Consider the following 17,343-nt stretch of genomic DNA (forward strand, 5'->3'; position numbering starts at 1 on the left):
GTGTTGAGAGAATTTAGGAGATGAAGTGGGCTAGCACAGTATCAGCTCTCAGTAAAAAAGAGCTTTGATGGTGACAGGTTCCAGACTCTGCCTTGTCCCTAAATGGCAAGTGGTCACAGTCCCTGTGGGCTGTCTGGGACCCCTTCTGGTCAGCTTCCCTGATGCCCCAGGGCTGGCACTCCCTGCCTGCACACTTATGGAAGAAGGGCTGCACAGCCCTGCCTCTGGTGAGAAGGGCCCCTTGCTTGGTGGATCTGGGGTGCCTGCCAACCCTTCTCCCTGATCTGTCCCAGGGCCCAGCTCCCAGGCACCTACCAGGAAGCTGGTGACAGAAATTTCTTACAGTGTGGTCCCTGGACCACTGTGACAGAGCCTCCCTGGTCTCTCACTGTAAACGCAGATTCCCAGGCCTGCTCATGACCCATCATGGTCAGGATCAGTTGGGTGCCAGGCCAGGAAATCAGCAGGCTAACCACATTCTGCTACGTCTGCAGGGCCCAGATGAACTGGATGAGGGCAGAGTAGGTGGGAGCTTGAGTTCCAGTGGCCAGACTCCCAGGCAGGCTAGGTGGGTGGTGGAAATTCACTTTCCTGGGACAGCTGACGCCCCAAGGAATGTGTCCAGCACCTCTTAGCCTTCAGGAAGACCCCTTTGGGGTCCGCAAAACCAGTGCCAATGAGTATTTCCCAGGGCTGCTCTCAGGAGCCCTGCAGATAGCGAAAACCTCAGGGCCTCTGAAGCCATGTGTCAGAGCTGTTCAGAGGGTGCTTGCCAGAGGACTGGTGCTATTTCCAAATCATTATAGATCGGTAGGGAGTTTCAGGGGGAAAAAAAAAAAGAGAGAGTTCCATATAGCCTTCCATATAGTGTTCCATATAGTTCCATATAGTGTCTGTCTGTCTCTCTTTACTTTCAAGTTATTTATTTCTGTTTGACAAGACGCGAGAAATTGTAAGGGAAGGAGGATAGAGAGGGAGAGAGACGATGAGACACCTGCAGCGTTGCTCCACCACTCTTGAAGCCTCTCTGTCCCCACCTACCCGCCCTTCCTGCAGGCGGCAACTGGAGGCTTGAACCCAGGTCCTTGTTCACAGTAACTACAAGTGTGCTGTACCAGGTGCGCTTACAGTCCGGGCCCACCCTGCCCCGTTTTCTATTTCAGTAGCTCTTTTGTGTTTGCGTCTGGCCTAGTCCGTATTTGTGTAGTGCTGTAAGTACAGAGGGGTTCGGGAGAAGAAGGTGGGGGCTCTTTTCTCTGTTTAAACATGCGTCAGGTGGAGTGGGTAATCAGATGTCTGAGTGCCTCTGGGTGATGAGTGCACTTGGTGCTGGCATGATGATTCTGCTGTTCCTGGTGGCTGGCTCCCTCCTCTTTCTTCTCCTCTCCCTCCTCCTCCTTCTTCTTCTTCTTTTAGGATAGAGCAAAATTGAGGAGGGTGAGGAAGATAGGGAGAGAAAAAGAGAAACACCTGCAGACCTGCTTCACCATTCTCGAAGCTTTCCTCCTGTAGGTGGGGACTGGGGCCTTGAACCTAGGTCCTTGTGCTACTGTATGTAGTGTGTGCGATTAACCAGGTGCACCTCCTTCCCGCCCATGGAAAACCTTTTTTGGGTCGAAGGCTCTGAAATATGGGGAGCTCTGTGCACCCTCAAAAAAAAAATCCCTGCTTAAAGTCTGAGATTTGTTCTGTGAAAGAGGAGAGTATTTCCTTCTCCTCCTCTTCCTCTTCTTACTCCTCCTCCTCCCTCTCTTCTTCTTCTTATTTACCATCAGGGTTATAACTGGGGCTCAGTGCCTGCAGGACAATTCCAGCATTTCTGGTGACCACGTTTTTAAACCTTTTCTTTGATGGAGGGTGTGAGAAATAGAGGGAGTGATGGCAGGGGCCGGGGGAGAGGTACCTGCAGAGGTACCTTGTGAGGCTTCCTCTCTGCAGGTGGGGACCAGAGGCTTGAACCTGAGACCTCATGCTCTGTGAGGTTTGACCTGATTTCCCCCCCACACACTCCACCCCCACACCTTTTGTTTGCCAGAGCTCAGCTCTGGCTTATGGTGGTGCTGGCAGTTGAACCTGGGACTTGACCTCAGAGCCTCAGGCATGAAAGTCTTTTGAACAGGACCATTAGTTTCCTAAAGGCAAATCTGCAGTGGCCCAGGCCCCCCTTGGAAAGTGTCCATGACCTTGGTTCTTGATCCAGGCTCTGGTGTGGAAGGGGGTGGGGCCTCCATCTGTTCTAGCAAAGGATTCTTTCTCCCGAGCTGAGGAATAAGAGGTCACGTCACAACAGGATAACACCAGTGAGCCATGGGGTGCTTTTCATGTCTGCAGCTGGCACCGATGTGGGGTGTGCGTGCATGTGTGTGTGTGTGTGTGCGCGCGTGCGTGCATGTGTGTGTGTGTGATAACATTTCCTATGTTCTCATAGAGCCACTTCTGAACTCATGAACCCCTTATTCACTTTCATTTTCACCCATAAGGGGGCAAGGGGAGAGAGAGGAAGGGAGAGAGAAAGAGATCCTCCCTTGCTCAGTGTCCTGTGCATCTGGCAGGAGTTCCCCTCTTGCAGAACTAGAGTTAGACTAGGGTGGATGTCCCCCCAGCCACTCAGACACATTCTCTGCAGCCTGTGGCCTCTCCCAGGCCTGGTCCAGTGGCCACTGCAGGTGGGGCAGGCTTTCTCTCCCACCCCACCCTGCTGAGTAAACCTCCCAGATCCGGAGTCCGACTGCCTTCCAGGATAGTGTTCAAGGCTGGGCCACGTGTCCCTCTGGGGCCTTTGCTCCTGTGGCACTCAGGACAAGTGGGTCAGAGGTAGCGGGACGCCCCAGTCAGGCTCCGCTCATTGTTGTCCGTTTCCCTGGGGGAGGGGATGGGGCCTTAACTGCTGCCCCCTCTGACTCTTCCATGAACTTAAAGAGAAAGAAATCAGGTCTGAGAGGTGGCACGGTGAGAAGGTGGGTGGAGGACCCAAATTAAATCCCCACCACCACACATGCCAGAGAGGTGCTCTGTTTCTTCTCTTCTCTTTCTCTCCTCTCATTGTGACACTGGTACATAAGTGAGTATGTTTTTTTAAATTATATATTATTATTTTATTTTTTATCATCTTTGTTCGCTAGAGATAGCCAGAAATTGAGAGAAAAGGGGGAGAGAGAGAGATAGAGAGAGAGAGAATGACCTATAACACTGCTTCACCACTTGGGAAGCTTTCCCCCTGCAGGTGGAGACCAGAGACTTGAACCCACGTCTTTGGGCATTATAACATGCGTGCTCAACCAGGTTCGCCATCGCCTGGCCTCCTTTATAATTATTTTGTATGTTCATTTATTTTGGATGGGGACAAAGAGAAATTTTAGAGAGAAGGGGAGACAGGGTGGAGGGCAGGAGGGGAGAGCAGGCACTCTGGGCGTTTGCAGCACTTCAGTGCTTGTGAAGGTTCTTCCCTGTAGGTGAGGACTGAGGTCTTGAACCCAGATCCTTGCACACTGTAATATGTATGTTCTACCAGGTGCTCCACTAACCAGCCCCTCATAAGTGAATCTTGAAACAGAAATCACTGGTCCGGGAGGTGATGCAGTGGACAAAGTGCTAGACTCTCAAGCATGAGGTCCTGAATTCAATCTCTTGCAAAATGATATATCTATATCTATATCTATATCTATATCTATATCTATATCTATATCTATATCTATATCTCTCTTTGAGAGACACACAGGGCTCCCATAGGGCTTGCCCCCCCCCCAAGCAGCCCCAGCAAGCAGGTCACACTGCCCTGCAGGTAATTCTTCCTATTGTAGCCGGGAAAAGTCACCGCGGGGTTGTGCCCTCTGTCCTTGGCCCTCAGCTGGCCTCAGCTGTCACATTCCCCCCTTGCCTCCTTATTCCCTCCACACAGAGGCCTCTCTGCTTCTCCTTGACTAGATCAGCCCCACTCTGGGCCCTTTGTACTTCTGTTGCCTCCACTCACGATGGCCACTCTGTGGGTCACTCCGGGCTGGAGGAGGCTAACTCCTGTCCCCCTGCCCTGAGAGGAAGCCCCACCTTCCACCTCACCTTCACTCTCGTAAGTCTTACCTCCAGTCAAGGTCACTAGCCAGAGGGAATTGCTTGGTCATCAGCCAGAGGAAATTGCTTGTTTGTCCCCTGGGTGTCTTCCTCTTGGAAGACAAGCTCCCCAAGGTCAGGGTCCAGGGCTGCTTGGTCCTAGTGGGGGCACCCATGACTGTTCAGTGAGTGATGGACAGTCCCAGAAGGCAATGGCTCTGTGTGTGTGTGTGTGTGTGTGTGTGTGTGTGTGTGTGTGTGTGTCTTGGAGAGGGGGTCCTCCTTGATGTGAGGAATGCAGATTGGTTTCATCTTGTAGGTCAAGTCAGAGCTGGAGGGGTGGGGTCCAGGACTGCTGAGAAGTGGGTTCAGGAGGGATCTCAAGTGTGAGGTAGACAGGTCAGAAGACAGACTGGAAAGGCAGGTTGGGCCTCACTTTGCGGGCTTTGGAATGCCCTGTGAAGTGGCGTCAAAATCTGCCCTACCCTCCGCTGACAGAAAGGACTTTTTCGGACCTTTCCTCTTAGAGCAGAAATGGGAATGTGAGAGGTTCCTCTATTTCCAGCCTCTTTTCCTTTTTACTATGGTTTCATCCACTAGGATTGGAGACATTTCTCCTAACAAACGTGTGTGACAGCAGAATAATAGATACTAAGTCAGCTATGGGAACCAGACTGCTTGTTTCTGTGACAATATCAGTTTATGCTTTGGAACTATTCATGTTCATTATATGTATCGAGGACCATAAAAAATACTGAGGATGGGGCCGGGGTGGTGGCACACCTAGTTGAGTGCACATATTACAATGCTGAAGGACCCAGGTTTGAGCCCCCGGTCCCCCACCTGCAGGGGGAAGCTTTGTGAGTGTTGAAGCAGGGCTGCAGGTGTCGCTCTGCCTTTCTCCTTGTCTTCCCCTATGCTATCGATTTCTAGTTGTCTCTAACCAATAAATGAAGATGATAAAAAATTAAATTAAAAAGATTAAAGAAAATATTAAACATACTTTTCTGTAACTATAAGCATTATAGGCCAAGTTGGACCTGAGCTCTCACTGCACTGGAGAAAGCTTTAGTGCTGCCTTTAGTGCTGCTTTCCCCTCCTTCCACTCTCCTTTTAAAGACTTAATCCTTTTTTTTTTTGAGCCTCCAGGGTTATTGCTGGGGCTCAGGGGAAGACAGAGGGGGAGAGAAAGACAGACACCTGCAGACCTGCTTCACCACCTGTGAAGGGACCCCCCTGCAGGTGGGGAACCGGGGGCTCGAACCGGGATCCCTGTGCCAGTCCTTGTGCTTTATGGCACGTGCACCCACCCTGCTGCGCTACCACCCCACCCCTTCAAGATTTATTCTTAGTAGAGGAGGATGACAAGAGGAGAGGAAGAACCAGAGCACATGGCAGTGGCAGGGATTGTACTTGGGATTTCACACTTGAGAGTCCAACACTTTACCTGTTGTGTGTCTTTCTCTTTCCATCCAGAAAAGTCAGCCTGGACCAGTGAAATGCTGGTGGTGATATTAGCATATATATATTTGGCACTTAGAGAAAAAAAACAAAAACTTGTTGTTGTTGTAGTAGTAGTTTAAATTGTTCTGTAAGAACACTGATTAATGCCTGGAGTCGGACTTGCCCTTTGCAATGTTCAAACCATCTTCGCTGTGCACGTGGTGTGTGGGGGCCCTCCTTGGATCCCCGTGGGAAAGGCGGTGTGATTTTCGTCCTGTCTTTGTGGAGGTGGGGGGTGGTGGTGGTGGTGGCAGAGTCGGGAGCGTGTCTGGTGGAGGCTGAGCTTTGAGCTTCACTGACTCTCTGCTCAGTATGCTAACGCAGCCCGAGCTCAGGCTCTCCGTGCAGAGCATATTCTTGTTGTTGGGGGCTATTTTCCCATGGAGATCATCCTGGCTTCTCTACCCACCCGCCATGGTCTCTTTGAAGAGGACTGAGCCCAGCCCAGGGTAAGAAGACTGGACATGTGGCCAGTTCCTGTGTGGAATGCCCAGAGGTGGTGGTAGTTATGGTGGTAGTGGTGCTGCTGCTTCTCCTTTTCCTTATTCTTCTTCTCCTCCTCCTCCTCCTCCTCTCATTCTATTTTTCTTCTCTTCTTCCTCCTCCTCCTCTTTCTCCTTCTCCTTTTATTTATTTTATTTATTTTCCCTTTTGTTGCCCTTGTTGTTCTTTTTTATTGTTGTCGTAGTTATTGTTGTGGTTGTTGTTGGATAGGACAGAGAGAAATGGAGAGAGGAGGGGAAGACAGAGAGGAGGAGAGAAAGACAGACACCTGCTGACCTGCTTCACCGTCTGTGAAGCGACTCCCCTGCAGGTGGGGAGCCAGGGGCTCGAACCGGGATCCTTGCACCTGTCCTTGCGCTTTGCGCCACGTGCGCGTAATCCGCTGCGCTACTGCCCGACTTCCTCCTCCTTCCTTCTTTTCCTTCTCTTCCTCCTCCCTTCATCCTTCTCTTCTACCCTTTCTTCCTCCCTCTCCTCCTTTCTCTCTGTCTTTGGTGGAACCAGGGGCCCCTGCCTATGCGGTCTTGTCACCCCGTATTGCCCAACATGTACCAACTCTTTTATCCAGACAAACAGAGACGGGGAGAGACACCACAGCACCCAGGATTCCCATCCACCACAAACCAGAGTTAAGCAGTGCTCTGGGGTGGGGGGGGTGGAGGAAAAAAATGACGGTGGAGAAGGGTTTTGGGGTAGGTAGCACAGTGTCCCCCAGCCCGCCCAGCCTCATAGGCAAGCCTAGTGACATCAGCTTCTCATGTCTCCTGCCAGGAATGTTCTCTGCACCTGCCCGTCTCTGGTTACTGGCTCCTTCTCTCAGCAGACACAGGGAGGGGGCTCCTACTTGGTCCTACACACATTAACAAGGAAGTAGGGACTTTCACACACCTGCATGACTGACCGCCTCTGTTCTTCTCCAGAGCTGCCTGACATTCCTTCACCTGCCAGCCCATCATTTATTTAACCCGTTTCCACGTGAGTCAGCGTTGCTTCTCCTATTAACAGCAAGATTCTACTGACCATCCTTGGGCGTGCACTGTGTGCCAAGTTCAGGTCCACAGGGAAAGTGTGCTGTGTCTCAGGACGCCCAGCACTGAGTGTGCCTCAGCCTTCCTTTACTGTATTTATTTTTTACGCTTTTTTAAAAAAACTATTTTTTATTTATTCCATTTTCTTGCCCTTATTGTTTTATTGTTGTAGTTATTATTGTTGTTTTTATTGATGTCGTCATTGTTAGATAGGCCAGAGAGATGTGGAGAGAGGAGGGGGAGACAGAGAGGAGGAGAGAAAGGTAGACACCTGCAGACCTGCAGGTGGGGAGCCGGGGGCTCAAACTGGGATCCTTATGCCGGTCCTTGTGCTTTACACCATGTGCGCTTAACCTGCTGTGCTACCGCCTGACTCCCTTCTTTAAACTTTTTTATTTGTAAAATGGAAATGTTGACAAGACCATAGGATAAGAGGGGTACAACTCCACACAAGTCCCACCACCAGAACTCCGTATCCCATCCCCTCCCCTGATAGTTTTCCTATTCTTTATCCCTTTGGGAGCATGGACCCAGGGTCATTATGGGGTGCAGAAGGTGGAAGGTCTGGCATTTGTAATTGCTTCCCCGCTGAATGTGCACATTGGCAGGTTGATCCATACTCCCAGCCTGCCTCTTTCTTTCCCTAGTGGGGCAGGGCTCTGGGGAGGTGGGGTTCCGGGACACATGGTGGGGTTGTCTGCCCAGGGAAGTCTGGTTGGCGTCATGGTAGCATCTGGAACCTGGTGGCTGAGAAAGAGATAAGATATAAAGCAGAACAAATTGTTGACTAATCATGAACCTAAAGGCAAGAATATTGCAGATGAAGATTTGGGGTCTCCATTTTGGAAAAAGCTAGTAGGTCTATTTAAGGTATATTCCAAGGGACCCATGACTTGATTAGTTTTTACCTGAGTCTGACAGCTAACATGCAGGTAGACCCAGGGTATTGTCTAGGGAGATGGTGTCATAGTTGGAAAAAGGAGTAGAAAGCTGGATCAGGGAAGAGAGTAGCTAAAAATATGAGGAAATTATATAAATAGTGTTAACTGTAAGCCCCACCACATAGGAGCCTATGTGACCTCTGCATCCCTGTAGATCTGAGCTCACATTCTGTGGTCATGGCTAGGAACTTTCCAGACCATTAATTTCAGGACCCATCCTCCTCGAGTGGTAGACTATGTTGCTCAGCCTCCCTTGGGAGAATGGAACAATTCCTACCATTGTTGATCCACATTGAGGGCAAGGTCCTATAGGGGCCCCCAGAGGGGTCCATTATGATGATCCTTATGGAGATGACCAGTGACGGTGGCGAGAGGGATCTGTTAGAGGTCTAGACCCATCATGTCTGTGTGGGCATCCCAGGACTCCTTGACTAGGGCCCCAGGTGATGGGGTGGCTTGGTAGTGACCAGAGGGTCATCATTAAAGTATGCCGGTCTCTTGCCCTTATTCAGCTTTTGTAGTCCTTACTTTGTCTGACAAGGTTAGCTTTGGAGTGATAGAGGGAAGTGAAATAGCACATAGGTGAGGGAGGGTGTCTAGGTCTAAGTAGGAACTATTTGATTAGGTACTTTATGGTATCTTTCTAGGTCTTTCTACTTGCTTGCTGCCTTTATTAAATCACTGCCAACTATTGAGCATGCTTGTTTTAAGGTATATATTTCCCCCAACTTATGGGTGGGTACACGTGTACATCTGCCCTGTCTCATGGGCCCTGGTCTATATCTAGGTTTTGATCAACCGTCCTTTAGAACCTACTTCACTGCCTAGGATCCTTTGGGGTGGTGGGTGGGGAGGCTTCTGACCTAACACTGTCTAGAAACAGAGTCTTTTGCCCAGATACACAAGCTATAGAAATATGAGACAACTTGAAAGTATGAAATGTGGGTGGAAGAGACGGATAGATACTATTCAAGCAAAGAATGGTGAGACAAGAACAGTTTAAAAGAGACTCTCTTAGATGTATTTATATATAAATTATGCGTATACTTTTATGTAGAACACATTTACATGCACACAGCTCTCTGCGTCCTTTTATTTTTTATCTTTTGAAAAAGAATTTTTTTTTTTTTAGTTGCCAGTGTGGGACTTATTAACAATGAGAAATGTTAAGTGAAGAACATTTTTTTCTCCCATTTTTTTATCTGTGATTAATAGTAGATTACAAAATTGTAAGATTTTTCTTGACTTTATTTATAGTCCATACCACACTCACCAGCAAATTCTGTATTCCCACCCTCCTCCCTCCCAAAGATAACCAGCATAGTTCTCACAAATCTGTAGAAACAGTTTGCTTGCTTGCTTTTGGTTTTTGGTTTTGCAAGTTTCTGTGTAGCAGCCCTCTAGATTCCACATCTGAGTAAAACCAGCTGGCAGTTGCCTTTCATTTCTTTACTTGCTTTGCTAAGTGTGATCATTTTCAGTTCCATCCGTTGTGTCCTAAAGGACACAGTACTGTGTTGATTTGATTGCAGAGTAGTCTTCCAGAGAGTACAGATCCCATAACTTCTGTAGCCAGTCCTCTGGCATTGGGCTGCTTGCACTCTTTGGCTCTTGTGAGTAATGCAGCTACGAACATCCTTATGTCCTTTTAAATGATGCCATTTTATCGCCAATACTTTGTAATCTTTTTATTTTATTATTTTTTAATTTTTATTTATTTTTTTAAATATTTATTTTATTTATTTATTCCCTTTTGTTGCCCTTGTTGTTTTATTGTTGTAGTTATTATTGTTGTTGTTGGATAGGACAGAGAGAAATGGAGAGAGGAGGGGAAGACAGAGAGGAGGAGAGAAAGATAGACACCTGCAGACCTGCTTCACCGCCTGTGAAGCGACTCCCTTGCAGGTGGGGAGCCGGGGTTCGAACAGGGATCCTTATGCCAGTCCTTGTGCTTAATCTTTTTATTTTTTAAAAAACTTACTTTTAAAACAGATTTATTGACTTTATTTATTGGATAGAGACAGCCAGAAATCAGGACGTTAAGGGGATACAGAGAGGGAAATAGAGAGACACCTGCAGCCCTGTTTCACCACTTGTGAAACTTTCCCCCTGTAGGTAGGGACCGGGGTCTCGAACCGGGGTCTTTGCACATTATAACATGTGCGCCTAACCGGATGTGCCACCACCAAGCCCTGGACTTTTTAATCTTACATCTTTTCTGTTGTTACTTTTTTTCATCCTTCTGTTCATATTCATGCCTTGAGGTTCTTCAATTTGGAATCTGTGTTCAAGGTCTCTTGCAGCTGTCACCAAATGACCAGCATTTCTCCAAAAGACAACTACCAGATGGTTTTGCTCACATGTGCGATATGAAAAACTAAATCATATGAGCTTGTTGAAAAGAGAAAAAAAGTAGTCAGACCATCACTAAGACTTTGTGAAGGGGAGTCGGGCTGTAGTGCAGCGGGCTAAGCGCAGGTGGCGCAAAGCACAAGGACCGGCATAAGGATCCCTGTTCGAACCCCGGCTCCCCACCTGCAGGGGAGTCGCTTCACAGGCGGTGAAGCAGGTCTGCAGGTGTCTATCTTTCTCTCCTCCTCTCTGTCTTCCCCTCCCTCTCTCCATTTCTCTCTGTCCTATCCAACAACGACAACAACAATAATAACTACAACAATAAAACAAGGGCAACAAAAGGGAATCAATAAATAAAATAAATATTAAAAAAAAATTAAAAAAAAAAAGACTTTGTGAAAACTGGTGGTTATCCCTGGGGACGGGAGAAAGCTGGGGATGGGGGTGAGGGAGAGGAGACCACCCAGAGCTGTGGTGGTAGGTGGGGTGTGGGACTATTCCCTCAGAACTAATTAAAATATTTTATTTATTCATTTATTGGGTAAAGACAGAGAGAAGCTAAGATGGTAGAGAGAGGTAGAGAAGGAGAGAGTTGAGAGTCACTCGCAGCCCTGCGTCACCACTTTTGAAGCTTCCCCCCACTGTGGGTGGGGACTGGGGACTTGAACCCTGGCCCTTGCACATGGTAATGGGCGCTCCACTGAGTGCGCCACCACCCAGCCCCTTAGACCTCTGTAATCTTATGATCTTGTAGACCATTATTAAATCACTAATGAAATTTTTAATAAATAGAAAGAAAGGGAGAGTCTTTCTTTGTTCTCGGGCTGCTACCCCCCTCAATGTCCCGTGCTGGGCAGTGTTGTTATGTTGCCAGTGCCCTGTGTCACCTCTCCGCTTGACAACATCTAAGTTGCTTTGCTTTCTGGTCTGCCTGGGCATTTCCAACTGCGGCCATTTCTTGTGTCAAGACTCTGCTAGGTCCAGGAGGTGGCCCAGGGACTAGAGAACTGGAATGAGAAACATGAAGCTCCGAGTTCAATTCCTGGTACCACAAGTGCCAGAGTGATGGTCTGATTTCTTTCTTTCTCGTTAGCAAATAAATCTGTTGACTACAACTGCCCTGTAGGTCATTATTTCTCTAATAAAGCATTCTGAAAAAACTAAAAGTGAGGGACTGGATAGTCGTACACCTGGTCATGTGCACACATTCACGTGCATAAGGACCTGGGTTCTAGCCCCTGGTCCCTACCTGCAGGAGGGAATTTTGTGAAAGGTCAAACAGTGCTGCAGGAGTCCTCTCTCTGTGTCTCTCCTCAATTTTTCTGTCTCTATACAAAATAAATCAATTGAAAAATAGAAAATAAAAGACTAAAAACGGCAATAGTAGATATATATCAAAGGGGAAAAAAAGACTCTCGCTACCATCATCTCCCCTGATGGGTTGAGTACCTCCACGATGGCCTCACAGTGTCTCTGAAGCACACCCACGTTGGATTTTGGGGTGTGGACATGGGACTGCTGCAGAGGAAGAGGGTCTGTGTTTGGAGAGCTGGTCATTCAAGTGAATTAAAGAATGGACTCTCTGGTTCCCCCTCCAGACACTGCACTCCTGGGTAATACACCCTTTGGGTGTATTACTGGCCAGCCAGGAAGAGGTGAGTCCCCCACTGGCCACTCTTCCTAGGTGCTGCCACAGTGCAGGGCATCCCTGCTGAGTCCAGCTCTGTCCAGGAGGGACTGGAGTAGGTAGTGAGACCTTGGAGATTGAAGGCAGCAGCAGCCAGTGTGGACATATGTCAAGGTCATGGCAGCCTGGACAGCCTCTCTGGGCCATGCAGACTGCAGTCCCGACTTACCCTGCAGGGCGTGTGGAATTTGTTATGGGTTAACAACAAGCCTGTTGGTCTGTCATGGGAGAGCAGGTTTGAGTCCTCCCTGGGTCTCTTACTAGCTATCAACCTCTGCTCAGCCTGAGATAAAGGTGTTTGAACTAGATACTGTCTTCTTGTGCTGCTTCTCGTTCTAAGATTTAGAGAAACAGAAACAGGCAAAATAGTCAAGGACGGGGAGTTTCCAAGTCCCCACTGTTTCCCTGCATCTTTCGTTTATGTCTTCATGCGTTCTGTTCCTATCATCTTCATTCAAGCTAAGTCAGAAAGGTTGGGGAGAGGTGGGGCGGAGGGGCAGCCCATTGAGCACACATGTTACTATGCACAAGAACCCAGGCTCAAGACCCCTGGTCACCACCTGCAGAGAGCAAGCTTCACAAATGGCAAAGCAGTGCTACAGGGGTCTCTTTTTTTTCTCTTATCTCCTCACTGTCCACTCATTTTCTCTGCCTATTCAAATGAAATTAAAAAAGAAAAAAGGAAAGAAAAAACCTTTTTCTTAAAGGCTGGGAATGTAGTTCAGTGGTAGAGCACATGTTTGCATATCTGAAGCCTTGGGTTCAATTCTCAGCAAAACAAAATAAAACAAAAACAAAAAACACCAGCTCTTTGTGGCTAAGAACTGACACAATGGGAGAGCTTCCATTGGTGCACTGAGTTTAACCCCAGCGCCACATAAGAAAAAGAAAGACAGTGGTCTGGGAGGTGGCGCAGTGCTAAAGCATTGGACTCTCAGGTATGAGATTCTGAGTTCGATCCCCGGCAGCACATGTGCCAGAGTGATGTCTGGTTCTCTCTCTCCTCCTATCTTTCTCATAAATAAGTGAAATCTTTAAAAAAAAAAAAAAAAGAAAAAGAAAGAAAAAGAAAGACAAATGGAACATTGTAAATGGCTGAGCAGTGAGTGTTCTCTCTGTCTCATAATATGTAGCCCCAAAGAAGTGAACTTGGGGGATGGGTCTAGAAAAAGAGACTGTCCTTGATCTGGGTAGCAGAAGGTACTCCTTAGAGCTGTGGAGAGTGTTGGGCAAAGGAGAGCTAGGTTCAGATCCCAATTTGGCAACAGCCTTACTTACTTCTCACTCACTCTTTCACACATCACTCACTCACTCACTCACTCACTCACTCACTCACTCACTCACTCCTCATTCACTCACTCCTCACTCACTATTCACTCACTCACTCACTTACTTACTACTCACTCACTCACTACTCACTCAACTCACTACTCAATCTACTCACTCACTACTCACTCACTACTCCTTTACTCACTACTCCTCACTCACTCACTACTCACTCACTACTTATTTACTCACTCACTCACTCACTCACTCACTACTCACTCCTCACTCACTCACTACTCACTCACTCACTCCTCACTCACTACTCATCACTCACTCACTCACTCACTACTCACTCACTCACTACTCACTCACTCTCTCACTACTCACTACTCACTCAACTCACTACTCACTATTCACTACTCACTACTCACTCACTCACTACTCACTCACTACTCATTTACTCACTCACTCCTTACTCATTTACTACTCACTCACTACTCACTCAACTCACTACTCACTCAACTCACTACTCATTCACTACTCACTACTCATTTACTCACTCACTCATTTACTCACTCACTCATTTACTCACTCATTTACTACTCACTACTCACTCAACTCACTACTCACTCACTACTCATTCTCTCACTCCCTCACTCCCTACTCATTCACTCACTCACTCACTCACTCACTACTCACTCACTCACTCACTCATTACTCAATACTCATTCACTCACTTCTCACTCACTCACTCACTTACTACTAACTCAACTCATTACTCACTCAACTCACTCACTACTCAGTCACTACTCATTCACTCATTACTCACTCACTCCTTACTTGCCCCGACCAGTGGGGCGGTGAACAGCGGCTAGGAACCTAAAAGACCTGGAATGACAGGGACAAGAGACACGAAAGAACGACAGCAAGACAAGTTTCTGATCAAGCTGCAAAATTTTATTGTGTTCACAGGCATTTTAAGGCTTTGGGGAAGGGGGAGCATAGGGGGAAGGGGGAGGCAGAGATCGTAGTGGAGGGTCCCTTGCAACTATTTCTGTTAAACTATAACTATATGGTATGTCACTATAACTATATAGTATGTCACTTAGTTTCTGGCAAACATCCTTCCTACGGGAATTAGAAACTTATCTCAAGGGCTTCTGTTGTTTCAAGGATTAGCTTCTATCAAGCAGAGAAATGGCTCCTGGCACTTACTCACTTACTCACTACTCACTCACTTACTACTCACTACTTATTCACTTCTTCCCTCCCTCTCTCCCTCCCTCACTCACTTACTACTCACTCACTCCTCACTCAACTCACTCCTCACTCACTCATTACTTACTCCTCACTCAACTCACTCCTCACTCACTAACTTAACTCACTACTCACTCACTCAGTACTCACTCCTCACTCACTCACTCAACTCACTACCCATTCACTCACTCACTCATTACTCACTCACTCCTCACTCTCTAACTCACTCACTCCTCACTCACTCTTCACTCACTACTCACTCACTCTCTCACTCCTCACTCACTCTCCTTACTCTCTCCTCACTCACTCCTTACTCACTCACGCCTCACTCACTCTCTCCTTACTCACTAATCACTCACTCTTCACTCACCACTCACTCTCTCTCACTCCTCACTCACTCTCCTTACTCACTCCTCACTCATTCCTTACTCACTCCCTCCCTCCTCACTCCCTCCTCACTCAGTACTCATTCTTACTCACTCATTCACTCACTCCTCACTCACTCTCTCCTTACTCACTATTCACTCACTCACTCACTCCTTACTCACTACTCATTCTCGCTCAGTCATTCGCTCACTCACTCATTCACCCACTCACTCACTCACTCATTCAGTATTTATGGCACCTTTATCAAGTGTTGAGCACTGTTTCTGACTCTGGGAATGAGATTCTTAATGAAACAGTCTCCTTTTCTTGGTCTTACATCTTAGAAGCAATAGGTTGAACCACTTGACCTCTGTGGACCTGAATTTTCTGCCTATGGATTCTTTTATGGTGAGTGACAAAGTTCTGTTACTCCCTGTCCTGAGGCCTGTGATAAGTGTTACCAATCAATTACAACACTCCCAGTCAGTTACTGGTAAACAGACCTCAGTGTTATCCTGGCTGACTTTCAAATTCCATTCTTATTAATTATTTCTCGTTCAGTGGGAAGACACGATAATGGGGGAAGAATTACAATAAGACTCCCCAGCACAGAGCGTTTGAAGCTACAGATTTCACAAGAAGAGGCCTATGACTTTGCTGCTGTTGAGTGCGAGGGTTGTGTGATCTTTCTCACATTATTTTAGATGTCTGGGTCTAAATCTTAAGTTTTTTTTTTTTTTTTTTCCGTTCCACGGTCTTTTGCTGCAAATTCTCATGCCCAACCCACCTGACTTTGATCTCTGGAGAAGGCAAAGGCTCATCAACATTCACTTTTAACTCCTTTCACTTTGGAGAGCTCTTTTATGAACCTCCCTTTAACTGGAGTTTGGTGGGGCTATTCAAACCTTGTTCAAACACTCCTGCTGCACATCAAATCACTCTGCCGCGATCGTGAGCAGAAGGCCTCCTCAGGGGCTAACGGGGCCATCTGGTCTCTTACGTTCTTCTCAACACAGTGGGAGCCAAGCCAAGGTTTGGCTGACTGCAGCCTCTTAGTGATTTTTCTCCCAGGACTCTAAAGTCGCCCTTCCCGAACTTTCCTCCTTGGTTTACATCTTCTCCCTGTGCCCGTTATAGGCCAAGTCCGGAGCGTCTAAGTGAGCTCAGATTGCAAATGGAAGAAGGCCTGGAAGTGTTTTGGGAATGATGTCTCCATCCTCTGGGGTTTCCAAATGCATTTCTACCTGAGACAAAAATGATAGATCTCTGGGTGGTGGGGGTGGATGTTGGTTTATTTAATGTCCTTAGGTGTGTACATGGGGTCAGAGATTAGGAAAACTTTGTTCTTGTGGTTTCCAAGTACCTGTCTTTACAATGAAACATTTTCCTCATTGAGGGATGAGAACTGGGGGCGGGGCTTGGGTGGGGAGGTGGAGGTGGAGGAGGACCCTGAGGGTGTGCGCCAATACCAACATTTGGCACCGTACACAGAAGTCAGCTCTCTTCCCCTCTCTAAGAAGCCCAGGAAAATGAATTATTTCTGATCGTGGATACTTAAATGAAGGGACATTTTGAGAAAGAGAAGAGTGATTTTTACTCTTAGGTTGGATTCATCGAACTTTTTCTTGGGAGGGGTAATGGGAAAATAAGGTTAGCTTCCTTTAAAGCATTAAGTAGGGAGCCGGCAGGTGTTACGGCAGGTTAAGCACACATGGTGCAAAGCGCAAGGACTGGCATCAGGATCCCGGTTCGAGCCCCCGGCTCCCCACCTACAGGGGGGGTCGCTTCACAGGCAGATCTGCAGGTTTCTGTCTTTCTCTCCCCCTCTGTCTTCCCCTCCTCTCTCCATTTCTCTCTGTCCTATCCAACAACGATGACATAAATAACAACAATAAACAGCAAGGGCAACAAAAGGGAATCAATAAATAAATATTAAAAAAGAAAGAAATATAATAAATAAAAAATTTTAAAAAGAAGCAGTAAGTATAACATAGATGAAATGACTCAGTTCTTCCTTTAAGACTTTTTTTTAAGTCTATCCTTTTTATCATGCCACAGAATTCTCTTATCTTTGCAAAATAGTGGCAGTTCTCCTGGTTTTAAGGCTATGGCTAGCAATTTCTGCACAGGGTGATGTGTTGATTATACATGGAATTTACTAGCAATTTCTGCACAGGAGCAGCCAGGTGGTGGCACACCTGGTCAGTACAGGAGATGAATAAACAGTGCACACTTAAGGGTATGGATTCTGAAAGCAACCTGTCTTGAGTTCAAATCCCAGCTCTTTTATAATTTAACCCTCTCCAAGGCTTAAATACTAGAATTAATTAAAACAAGTAACAGAACCAGTAGAATCAGTTGTTGTAAAATTAATTCAAACTGTTTCTATAAT

General features: G+C 47.1%; 1 protein-coding gene across 6 annotated transcripts in view; it reads left to right on the top strand.

Moving 5' to 3' along the window:
* The window catches only part of SEL1L3 (SEL1L family member 3), a 158,450-nt gene that overhangs the window by 24,378 nt on the left and 116,729 nt on the right, over positions 1–17,343 (top strand). The gene's annotated exons all lie outside the window — the stretch shown is intronic.

This window comes from Erinaceus europaeus, chromosome 3 (assembly GCF_950295315.1).
Source record: "Erinaceus europaeus chromosome 3, mEriEur2.1, whole genome shotgun sequence".
Taxonomy (NCBI): Eukaryota; Metazoa; Chordata; class Mammalia; order Eulipotyphla; family Erinaceidae; genus Erinaceus; species Erinaceus europaeus.